This window comes from Aotus nancymaae, unplaced genomic scaffold, assembly GCF_030222135.1.
Source record: "Aotus nancymaae isolate 86718 unplaced genomic scaffold, 86718_ANA_hifiasm-v0.15.2.pri h1tg000064l_0, whole genome shotgun sequence".
Taxonomy (NCBI): Eukaryota; Metazoa; Chordata; class Mammalia; order Primates; family Aotidae; genus Aotus; species Aotus nancymaae.
In genome coordinates this window covers 5204442-5217091 of record NW_026988478.1, presented here as the reverse complement: position 1 = coordinate 5217091, position 12650 = coordinate 5204442, and the positions used below count along the sequence as shown (strand labels likewise).

Here is a 12650-nt window from a genome sequence, read left to right as displayed (position 1 = left end):
TGTTCTGTGCCTCTTCTAACTAATTCGTTCTGGCTTCTAGGGAAAAGATCTGAGGATGTTCATATGCAGCAGGAAAGAACATTGCCTACCACGGGTCTGGGTGTGGGGTGGAGGTGCCATTATGCTTGCTGTGGATTTGCCTTTTTTTTTTTTTGAGACAGAGTTTCATTTGTGTTGCCCAGGCTGGAGTGCAATGGTGTGATCTCGGCTCACTGCAACCTCCGCCTCCCAGGTTCAAGGGATTCCCCTGCCTCAGCCTCCTAAGTAGCTGGGATTACAGGTATGTGCCACCATGCCCAGCTAATTTTGTATTTTTAGTAGAGATGAGGTTTCTCCATGTTGGTCAGGCTGGTCTCGAACTCCTGACCTCAGGTGATCCACTCACCTTGGCCTCCCAAAGTGCTAGGATCACAGGCATGAGCCACTGCACCTGGCTGGATTTGTCTTTTTAAAAACTGAATTGCCATCTTTCCTTGCACCCCAACATTCGGTTTGCTGTCAATGGGGCAGTAGCTGTGGTCTAATGGAAAGCGTGTTGGCCTCGGGGCCTAAAGATTTGGGTTGGAATCTCAGCTATGCCACTTAGTATAACCTTGAATGAGTGGGTCATTGACTCCCCCTCCTGAGCTTGGACTTCGGGCTATTCATTCCCAGCTCGTAAGGTGTGCCTGAGGATTAGAGGAGATGACAGATGAAAGCATCCACTTAGCACCCGGCTTATGGGGGGTGCTCAAACATTTATGTGCATTTATACAACCCTTATTTATGTATACATCCAATGAGTAGGTGACACAAGTTTGGAGGCAGGGACTATCACCCTATACTGAATACTTAGAAAATTTCAGAAGATGAAAATAGGGCCCTAACAGGGCTTGTTCAGAAGGAGAAAGGAAGCATCCTTTCCGTTGGGCCAAACATCCTCTCAAAGTGAAGGTATATTTAGAAGCCTTCAAACTGGCTTCCTGCGCTAAGGAAAGAAGTATTTGCATTTGCAGAGATGACTCATTAGGGAAGCTCTAATAAGTTCTGTGGTTCTTTGACCTGCATCATCAGCATCACGTGAGACCTTGTCAGGAATAAGAAGTCAAAGGCCAGCTCCTAAAACTCAATCGATTTGTAGGTAAGATACTCAGGCCTTCGCTCATAGGCTTGGTTCTTACAAACTTTAGATGCTTTTAATCCATAGCAGAGCAGAAACAGCAAATGAGAAGTGAATGAAGCTATTAGAAGGTGGACCAATAAAGGCAGAGATAAGGTGGCAATTGATGTAGAATATCCAAACACTAAGCCCAGACTTGGGATCTTTTAATGTAGGGTAAACAGCAGCATACTTCTTCAATATCCTATGGTCATTACTTAATATTCTAAAGGGAGAGAGATCTGTACTGCTGGCCTAGAATCATCAAGAAAAACTTAAACCACGCTTTTGTGTTCTGTTTAAAATGGTAGAATGGTATAGATTTCAGAAAGACTTTTTTTTTTAAATAAAAAATATACTTCAAATGACATTTGATTGCTTTAAGGAGTTAGCTTTACTTATTTGGGAATTTCACTTTGTGGCATGCTTCCTTTCCCAAGAAACTGATCAATGAGGCATCACTGTAACTGGTTGAGGTCAAGAGCCATTCCCCACACTTTTACTCACTCCTGTTGAGCACACTGTAAGAACTCAACAAATACGTGTTGGCTGATTAAGCTTCCCTGTAGGCATTGGGGAAACAATGGGGTAAACGCGATTGTTTTGTAGTTATCATGCTGTTGCCACCATGCCCGATTACTGCTTTTGTCTTCAAAGCCCAACGTTTCCTGCTGATTTCTGTGCTGTTTGCTTCTTTTCTTCTTTGCAGAAAATGAAATCTATGCATGAAGAGCAACCTTGCTGAGAACATTTGTTTTCTTTTTATATCGTCTCTCCATGGCCTGCTGGCACCCTTCAGGTACTAATCATAATTATAGCTTTTCAAGAGTTCAGTGAATTTCATCATTTCTTGTTACCAGCTATGAAAATCATTGATTGTTTCAAGGATTGGCTATTTGTTGAGATGACTTATTAGGGAAGCCCTAAAGAGTTCTCAAGGCCGGGCGCGGTGGCTCAAGCCTGTAATCCCAGCACTTTGGGAGGCCGAGGTGGGTGGATCACGAGGTCAAGAGATCAAGACCATCCTGGTCAACATGGTGAAACCCCGTCTCTACTAATACAAAAAATTAGCTGGGCATGGTGGCACATGCCTCTAATCCCAGCTACTCAGGAGGCTGAGGCAGGGTAATTGCCTGAACCCAGGAGGCGGAGGTTGCAGTGAGCCGAGATCACGCCATTGCACTCCAACCTGCGTAACAAGAGCGAAACTCCGTCTCAAAAAAAAAAAAGAGTTCTCAAAGCATGCTCCCTGGACCAGCGGCATTAGAATCACCTGGGAGCTTGTCAGTAACGGCCCCACTTAGACCTACTCAGACCTACTGAATTAGAAACACAAGAAATGGGGCCCAGCAATCGTGGTTAACGAGCCTTCCAGGTGATTCCGATGCCTCGTCAGGTTTGGGGTTGCTGTTCTGGAGTACCATCCTTTATCTTGCCCCTTACTGTACCGGAGGAAGTGGGGTAGGGTAGTGGGGAGACAGGCTGTCCTCAGTTCAGAATATCTGGAATATAAATCTACAGAGATAACTAAGCTTAGTAGGAACAGCACAGGCTGAGATAAACCTGGGCTTAAATTCTGGCTCTGCCATTTATTACCTGCGTGTCTTTGAGCGTGGTGTTAATACACCCTAAACGTTATTAACCGAGCGCGGTGTTGATGCACCCTAAACGTTATCAACCGAGCGCGGTGTTGACGCACCCTAAACGTTATCAACCGAGCGCGGTGTTGATGCACCCTAAACGTTATTAACCGAGCGCGGTGTTGATGCACCCTAAACGTTATCAACCGAGCGCGGTGTTGATGCACCCTAAACGTTATCAACCGAGCGCGGTGTTGATGCACCCTAAACGTTATCAACCGAGCGCGGTGTTGACGCACCCTAAACGTTATCAACCGAGCGCGGTGTTGATACACCCTAAACGTTATCAACCGAGCGCGGTGTTGATGCACCCTAAACGTTATCAACCGAGCGCGGTGTTGATGCACCCTAAACGTTATTAACCATTTTGTGACTCAGTGTCCTTAATGCTTTGCAGAAGCTAAATGGTAGGTCTCTTGCCCTTACATTGCTTAGGCACTAGAGGTGTTTCCACTTGGAAAAATGTGTCTTCCTATGAAAAACCACATTTAGTGCCCAGAACCAAATGTATCTGAAATACTAACTTGGCATTATATTTTAGGTATATCGTGGGTTAAAAACACACTTAACAGGCTTTTGGGTGCTGGCTTGGGAACTTTATTATCCATATATTTCATCATTTAGTCATGCCTTTAAAAAAAGCACAATACAATTTCCCTATGGGGAAATATATTCCAAGTTCCAAAAATGTAATTTACGCATAATTTTTGTGACATGCTCTGTTCATCGGATGTCTCTGTGCATCCATTATATCTTTAATGTAATCCAGATAATCAAACTGAAGGAGCAGGGATTTGGAAGCTCCACAAAATGAGTATCTTTCCTCAATACTAGTAGATAGTCTTTGTAACTAAGTAAAGCTCAAAAGCTGTGACTTGTTTTCAGTACTGACTATGCCCAGCTGAAATCGAAGAATAAGACATTAGGGGCAAAGCTGGGCTGACTGAGGCATAGAAGAAAATGGAAACTCAGAGTTTGGGCACGTGTTTGGCCATGAAGCCATATCCATTGTCTGCAGGGTAAGTTTTCACTGAACCTCTTAGCACCTTAGTCACCAATCATAAGGTGACTTCAGTGCTGTAATTCAAGGGCAAAAGCTCTAGATTTTTGAAATGGACCACTCATATTTTTTTTCTCAGAGGAAATGCACAGATTGTGAGAAGACACCTCAGCTTTTCTTCTAGATCTATAAGTTTTCTCCTCTCTAAAACTGGCCTGAGCCAGGCATGGTGGCATGCCCCTGTGGGCCCAGCTGGTCGGGAGGCTGAGGCAAGAGGATGGCTTGAGCCTAGGAGTTTTAGGCTGCAGTGAGCTATGATCACACTGCTGCACTCCAGCCTGGGTGATAGAGCAAGATGCTGTCTCTAACAACAATGAAAAATAAATTGGTCTGTGAAAAGTTAAATGAAGACTGCTAATTTGTGTGATGTAGTGCGGTACAGTAGGTAGTGTGTGCATGAGGGGCAGAAGGTCTCAGTAACCCTGGCCTTATTTCGTGCATATAATCTGATCTTATTTATTTTTGAGATGGAGTCTCACTCTATTGCCCAGGCTGGAGTGCGTGATCTCGGCTCACTGCAACCTCCACCTCCCAGGTTCAAGCAATTCTTCTGTCTCAGCCCCAAGAGTAGCTGGGACTACAGGTGTATACCACCATGCCCAGCTAATGTTTGTATTTTTAATAGAGATGGGGTTTTACCATGTGGGCTAGGCTGGTCTCAAACTCCTGACTTCAGGTGATTCACCCACCTTGGTCTCCCAAAGTGCTGGGATTACTGGTGTGAGCCACCGTGCCTGGTATAATCTGATCTTTGACAAGTTATGGAACCTCTTTCAGCCGAAGTTTTCACATCTATAAAGGAGTAATAATAATACTGATGATACTCACCTTTCCTAATTCCCAGGGCTATTGTTGTAAGGAACAAACGAGATGATGTATATAAACATCTTAACTAGTCTATGCGCGCATGGAATATTTATTTAGAAAACAAACCTAGAAAGTCATCAAGTGGAGCTTTTTTGACCACAGGGGGCTCCTTTGATAGCAGAATGAACAGGAAGTAACCACAGATGGAATAGACTTGCACAATGAGAGAGATTTTTCCAGCCAACATGTAACCCTTTTTCCTGCTTACAGCCAATGACTCTCGATAGCTGGAGAAGGTGTTTGCATGTTTCTCACAGGCATTTTTAGGGGAGTTTCTGCAGAGGGCCTTTGTGTGGAACTTCTCAACAGTTAGCGGGAATAAATGAGGGCAGCAGAAATACAGTAGAAGAGGCTGAACTTGAAAAACTGTAAACGGCAAAGCCATACAAAAGTGAACACAGTGAAACAATAGTTATGTTTGTCCTGTCACTCATACTGCCCTTACCCGTCCAGAGGTCTGAAGGTTTAGTCTCTTAGGGGATCAGAGGGGCCTCTGGATGGGATACTTTAGATATATCTGTGGGTGTGAGCACAAGACCAGTGAATGCCATGCCAACAACAGGATTGAGTGGCCATATGCACACTAAATTCAGAATGAAGGCTGGGTGTGGCGACTCACGCCTATAATCCCAACATTTTGGGAGGCCGAGGCAGGAGGATCACTTGAGGCTAGGAATTGGAAACCAGTCTGGCCAACATGGCAAAACTCTGTCTCTACTAAAAATACAAAAATTAGATGGGTGTGGTGGGACATACCTGTAATCCTAGCTACTTGAGAGGCTGAGACGTGAAAATTGCTTGAACCTTGGGAGGTGGAGTTTGCAGCTAAGACTGCACCACTGCACTCCATTCTGGATGACAGAGGGAGATTCTGCCTTAAAAAAAAAAAAAATCCAGAATGTTCCTCCAACCAGAATGTTGGTACCAAGGCTATTACCAAGGCAGGAGGATAGAAGGCTTTTTTTTTTTTTTTAAAGAAATTGACCAGATCAAGAAAAAAATGCCTAAATATACTGACATCAGTGTTTTACCATAACAGGCACTATCCATACAATCCTAGAATCAAGTTCAAAGTCAACAAAGCTCATCATATGCTCAGAGTTTCCAATCAGGTTTTCTTCTCTACTGGTTCGTATAAGGAGATGGTCAAGAAGTACTAGTTATCTGAGAAAGTCTCTAACATGACAGGTTGGGATGAAACAAGCAAAAAACCCACAACAGCTTAGAGAATACACAGGTAAGACAGGGAGAAAAGAAAGTAATAGAAAATAACCTACTATTAAAACCTCCAGAAGGAAAGGAGAGAAAGGAGAGGATACTCCATGGATTAAAAAAAAACTCCAGCCTGGTTAACAAGAGCGAAACTCTGTCTCAAAAAAAAAAAACAAAAAAAAACAACAAAAAAAAAACCAAGATGCTATCTATAAAAAGAAATATTTAGAGGACAAAAATATGCTTCTGGAAATTAAAAACATGATACTAGAAATTAGAAACTCAGTAAAAGAAAAGGAAATTACCTAGAAAGTAGAATAAAAAATACAGAAATAGAAACTAAGCTAAAAATGTAAGAAAGTTAAAGGATCAGGAGATCTACTGTCTGAAGAACGTGAGTTTCTAAAGTGAAAGAGCAGAGAACACAAAGGGGAGGAAATCATCAAAGAAATAGTTTAATAAAATTTGTCTGCATTAAAAGACGTGAGTTGTCAGATTGGAAGGGTCTATTGAATTTACAACAAAATGAGTAAAGACAGATTGACAGCAAGGCACATGTTGTGAAGTTTCAGAACATTGGGAACAAATAAGTTTCTACAAACTTCCAAAGGAAAAAAAAGTGATAAATACAAACGATCGGTAACAAAAGTGGCTTTGAGCTTTTTAATCCCAAACTTGAAGACAAGAAAATAATAGAGCAGTGCCTTCAAAATTCTGAAGGAAAATTATTTCCATTCCAGATTTCTATATACTAACTATCACTTCAATTTGAGAGGTGAAAAACTACATTTTCAGGTGTGCAAAATCCATAAAACTGGGTCTTTTTTAAGACGAATTAGGAGATCTAGTTAGAAGAGAGAGAGTCCCCTGGAGGATGAGAAGATCCCAGAATGAGAGCCATGCCAGCGGTGCAGAGAAGAGTAGACTCGAGAGACACATTGAGTGCTACCAACAATTCCCCTGCTGCCATTTACTTTTTTTTTTTCAACTTTAGGAAAGCATGCCTGGGTTTCACATTAACTTCTAATCTTGTCTTGACCACATATTGATGAAATTCCTACATCACTGCTGCTTAGACCTTCTAAGGTCATTTATTTCACCCCACAGAATTTTTCTGTTTTCACTTACTCCTGGGGGCCAGTTGGCAAGAACTGAAATCAGGTCATGGCAGGTTTAGAAGCAGAAAATACTCAACTCAGAGTATAGTCCATCCATTCAGAGTGGTAGACATCCTCTGCCTGGTCCATAGGAGAGTCCTGTCTGATGGTCCAATTGTGGCAAGCCCTATGTTACTGAGGGCATACTCACTGGTATGTTCTGGCCCTACGACTTCACCAGAAAGGGCTCTCATAAACACTCAGGGCAGCTGGTGACAGATCGTGACCTGGAGATTTCTTCAGCTTTTCTTTTCTTGGAAGCCTTCATCTAAAAGTGGTGATATTATCTGTTCCTTCCAGGGCTAGGGTTGTGCTGATTACTGATATTTTCAAGATGAAACAATTTTTTTTTAGGGATCCATACATTTGTGCTACAACGTAATAAAGTGCAAAGGAGAGCTTAACATTAAAGTTGGAACAGTGGTTAATTCTCTGGGGAGTGAGGGAGAACAGGGTGCAATTAGGGAAGGGCAGGGAGTGGACTTTAAAATGACTTGTAAAGTATTAATGTTTCTCAGCCTAGGTGGTGGGTACATTGTTGTGTTATTATTATTATTTTGAAAGTGTGGTTGGGCATGGTGGCTCGCGCCTGGAATCCCAGCACTCTGGGAGGCCAGGGCAGACTGATCACTTGAGCTCAGGTATTTGAGACCAGCCTGAGCAACATGGTGAAGTCTCATCTCTACAAAAAAAAAAAGAAAAACTAAAATTAACTGGGTATGGTGGCATGAGCCTATAATCCCAGCTACTTGGGAGGCTGAGGTGGGAGAGTCGCTTGAGCCCAGGAAGTTGAGGCTGCAAGTGAACCGAGATTGCGCCACTGCACTCACTCCAGCCTGGGCAACTAAGTGAGATCCTGTCTCAAATAAAAGTGTACGTACACATTTTATACATTCTTCTCTATTATATATATGGTAATACTGTTCTTAAAAATTATTTTTAATTTTTATGGACATTTAATAGTTGTATGTATTTATGGAGATACATGTGATACTTTGATAAAGCATGTAATGTGTAACGATCAAATCAGGGTAATTGGGCTATTCATCACTTCAAACATGTATCATTTCTTTGTGTTAGGAACATTCCAATTCTACTCTTTCACTGATTTGGAAATACGGAATAATTATTGTTAACTATAGTTGCCCTATTGTGTTGCCAAACACTACATCTCATTTTTTCTACCTAACTGTATTTTTGTGCCCATTGACCAACTCCGCTTTGTCCCCGACCCCACGACCCTTCCCAGCCTCTGGGAACCATCCTTCTACTCTCTGTCTCCATGAGTTTCATTTTTTTTCTGCTCCCACATCTGAGTGATAACATGTGATATTTGTCTTTTTGTGCCTGGCTTATCTCCCTTAACATAACGTCCTCTAGTTCCGTCCATGTTGTTGCAAATGACAGGATCTTATTCTTTTTTCATGGCCGAGTAATATTCCATTATGTCTATGTATCATATTTTTTAATCCATTCATTTGTTGGTGAACATTTAGGTTGATTCTCTACCTTGGCTGCTGTGAATAGTGCTGCAATAAACATGAGTGCAGATAAGAGCACACGAGAGTGTAGCTATCTCTTCAATATATTGATTTCCTTTCTTTTGGGTACATACCTAACGGTGGGATTGCTGGATTATATGATAATTCTCTTTTTAGTTTTTTTTGTGGAAGCTTCATACTGTTCTCCATCTTGGCTGTATTAATTTGCATTCTCACCACCAGTGTATGAGGGTTCCCCTTTCTCCACATCCTTGCCAACATTGGTTACTGCCTGTCTTTCGGACAAGAGCTATTTTAACTAGGGTGAGATGATATCTCATTGTAGTTTTGATATGCATTTCTGTTATGAGTAATGAGATTGAGGATTTTTTCATATAACTGTTGATCTTTCGTATGTCTTTTTTTTTTCTTTTTCTTTTTCTGAGACAGGGTCTTGCTGTCTCCTGTTGCCTAGGCTAGAGTGCAATGGTGCTATCTCGGCTCACTGCAAACTTCACCTCCCAAGTTCAAGCAATTCTCCTGCCTCAGTCCCCTGAGTAGTTGGGATTACAGGCGTGAGCCACCACGTCCAGCTAGTTTTTGTATTTTTAGTAGAGATGGGGGTTTTGCCATATTGGCCGGGCTGGTCTTGAACCCCGACCTCAAGTGATCTGCCCATCCTGACCTCCTAAAGTACTAGGATTACAGGCGTGAGCCACCGTGCCCGACCTTTTTTGTATGTCTTATTTTGAGAGATGTCTATTCAGACCTTTTGTCCATTTTTAAATTGGATTTTTCTTTTTTTTTTTTCTATAGAGTTGTTTGAGCTCCTTATATATTATGGTTATTAATCACTTGTCAGATGGGTAGTTTGCAGATTTTTTCTCTGCTCTGTGAGTTTTCTCTGCACTTCATTGATTTTTTTCTTTTGCTGCACAGAAACTTTTTAGGTTGAGATGTTCCCAGTTGTCCACTTTTTTGCCCAGAGCAATGTCCTGGAACATTTCCCCAATGTTTTCTTTTAGTAGTTTTATGGCTTCAGGTCTTAGATGTAAGTCATTAATCCATTTTGATTTGATTTTTATATATGGTGAGAGATAGGGGTCTAGTTTCAATCTTCTGCGTATGGATATCTAGTCATAATAGTTTTGAAACACAAATGGACCGAAAGTTACGCAGCAGATGGGGGATTCCTAGAGTGGATGCTTGAGTTATGTTGAGCCACAAGCCCCAGGGCTTAAGGTAGAATTATTTTGGTTCTGATAGAGGGGAGGAAACTCCCCATTACCTAGTATTAAATTCTCCTAGGAAGCTATTTTCTGACTTGCAGTGGCCTGTTCTGCAAGGATGGAGTCATGGAAAACATCAAGAAAGATGTGGTTAGTTCTTTACCAACTGCTGAACTGCCGTAATGTTCTCTGCCTTGATTCAGATATTACTGGGGTGGGAGGGGAGCCCCTAATTATAGTCAGTTACTGACTCATAACCATACTTTGTTCATGGTTATTTCCTCTGTGAAGAAAATATGTGGCATTTTTGCCTAGTGTGTGTGTGTGTGTGTGTGTGTGTGTGTGTGTGTGTGTGTGTGTGTGTTGTTTATTAGCTCTCCACAACATCTTTACATGACCTTTAGCTGTAGGGTTGGGCCTTCCTAGGAGCTCTCAGGCTCCAGCCGTGCACACTGCTGCTCGATTGCTTTCACAGACACACCCAGAATGTGGGTGTGGCTTTGAAATACCCAGCTCTCTGGGGTGTCATTTCACACTACCTGCTGTGGTCAGTAGTAACTGAACAAGATCTGGAAGCACACCTGCTCCTAGGAACTAGTCAGGACTCCCTAGGTTACAAGCAGCAGAAACCCAATGCACAGATTTAAATGCAAAAAAAGACTTACTGGCATACTTAACTGCATAGCGTTGGAGGAGATTCAGGTACAGCTGGATCCAGGTGCCCTCACAGGATCATTGGAAGCTATTTCTATTTGCTTTCTTCTGTATGGGCTTCTTTTCAGGTGCGCGCTCCCTCATCTGGTGGCCTGGGGCAGTTATAAGCTTGTATTAATATTTTACTTGCTAGGCTGGGTGCCATGGCTCATGACTGTAATCCCAGCATTTTGAGAGGCTGAGGTGGGTGGATCATCTGAGGCAGGAGTTCGAGACCAGCCTGACCAATATGGTGAAACCCCATCACTAGTAAAAATACAAAATTTAACTCAGTGTGGTGGCAGGCACCTCTAGTCCCAGCTACTCAGGATACTGAGACAGGAAAATTGCTTGAACCTGGGAGGTGGAGGTTGCAGTGAGCTGAGATTGTGCCACTGAACTCCAGCCTGGGTAACAGAGCAAGACTGGCCTCAAAAAAAGGAAAAAATTTACTTGCTTATTAACTCCAGTATTTTTATATACTGAGTTCTTTCTGAACTCTCTCTTTCTCAATAATTCCAGCAAAGGTTCGAAGACTTTTAATGGTCCAGCTAGGGCTATGTAGCCATCTCTGAAGCAATCACGTTGGCTAGGGTGATGAAGTGGTCTCACCAAGAGGACACACATGCCCACCCCATTTCTGAGAGAGGGGGCTTAGAAGCACATGACATGGATTGAGAAAAGAAAGGTAGCTTTTGTTATAACAACTATTTGTACCTACAGACTTCTCTGGAGTTAATTTTGGATAACTAATTTCTGAATACAGCGACGTCTGAAAAGATAGATTGTAGATCTGATTTGTGAACATTGTCTTACTACCTAACCGTATTTTATGAATTCACACACTTAATGAAAACACGCTTTAAAATCATAGAAGTTTTCAATTCGAATAAGTAAGAAAGGTTTTGTGCTGGGCATGGTGGCTCACACCTGTAATCCCAGCATTTTGGGAGGCCAAGGAGGGCAGATCACTTGATGTCAGGAGTTTGTGACCAGTCTGGACAACATGGTGAAACCTTGTCTCTACGAAACATATAAAAACTAACAGGGTGTTGTGGCTCAAGCCTATAATCTCAGCTACCTGGGAGGCTGAGGCAGAAGAATCACTTAAACTGGGGAGACAGAGGTTGCACTTAGCCGAGATCCTGCCACTACACTCCAGCCTGGGCGACAGAGTGAGACTCCGTCTCAAATATATATATATTTTAATAAAGCAATTGGGCAGCAACAGAGCCCTTATGTCTTTATAGTGAATGGTAGAAAAAGTCAACAGAAGAAATCTGCTGCTTCTGACATATCTTAGAGCATAATTTATTCTGACTTGGGGCCTTGAGTTCAATTTGATTCATTGAAAGCTCAGGAAACATTTTGGTTTGGTTTAAAGGCTTGGCCATTTAGTTTTCTTACTGAAGGGATTTCTAGACAGTACCTGGAAAAAAAAGTGTTTCTAGATTGAAGGAGTTTGCTCCAAAGCTTCTCTGTTTTTAAGAAATACTCACGGCCGGGCGCGGTGGCTCACGCCTGTAATCCCAGCACTTTGGGAGGCCGAGGCGGGTGGATCACGAGGTCAAGAGATCGAGACCATCCTGGTCAACATGGTGAAACCCCATCTCTACTAAAAAATACAAAAATTAGCTGGGCATGGTGGCGCGTGCCTGTAATCTCAGCTTCTCAGGAGGCTGAGGCAGGAGAATTGCCTGAACCCAGGAGGCGGAGGTTGCGGTGAGCCAAGATCGCGCCATTGCACTCCAGCCCGGGTAACAAGAGCGAAACTCCGTCTCAAAAAAACAACAAAAAAAGAAATACTCACATTTCTGACTTCACATTTTCACTTCTCTGAGGGGGCTTGTATTCTCTTTCATTGCACAGGGGTAAGATGCATTTTGGAGATGCATTGCTTGATTTTAACAGCAATGTTAAATGCTGTTAAATGGCTCTGTTTCTCCGACTGTGACTTTGTCAGAGAGCTAGCCACTCAGTGCCTTTCTATGGTTCCATTTCCTCATCTGCGAAAACCTACATAGTATAACCTACAGAAACTGCTTAGGACAGTGCCTGGTGCACAGTAAGCCCCTTATGAATGTTTGCTACTATTATTGTTATTTCATGAGCTTTCAAAGCACACAGCCACAGGCCCATTTTACTTCTGTTTGAGATGAAGCATGGAGGGCAG

At 42.5% G+C, this 12650-nt stretch overlaps 1 long non-coding RNA gene across 2 annotated transcripts in view; it reads left to right on the top strand.

The window, feature by feature from the left end:
- The first annotated feature begins 200 nt into the window (after window positions 1-200).
- Window positions 201-12650, top strand: part of LOC105716367 (uncharacterized) — a 41107-nt gene continuing 28657 nt past the window's right edge. Inside the window, exons 1-2 of one of the 2 annotated variants that reach the window (XR_001107268.2) lie at window positions 201-280; window positions 1848-1937. This is a non-coding gene — a long non-coding RNA (uncharacterized LOC105716367). Of the gene's footprint in view, window positions 281-1068; window positions 1121-1847; window positions 1938-12650 lie in introns of those variants that run through there. The other variant, XR_010338704.1, reaches the window with a different exon arrangement.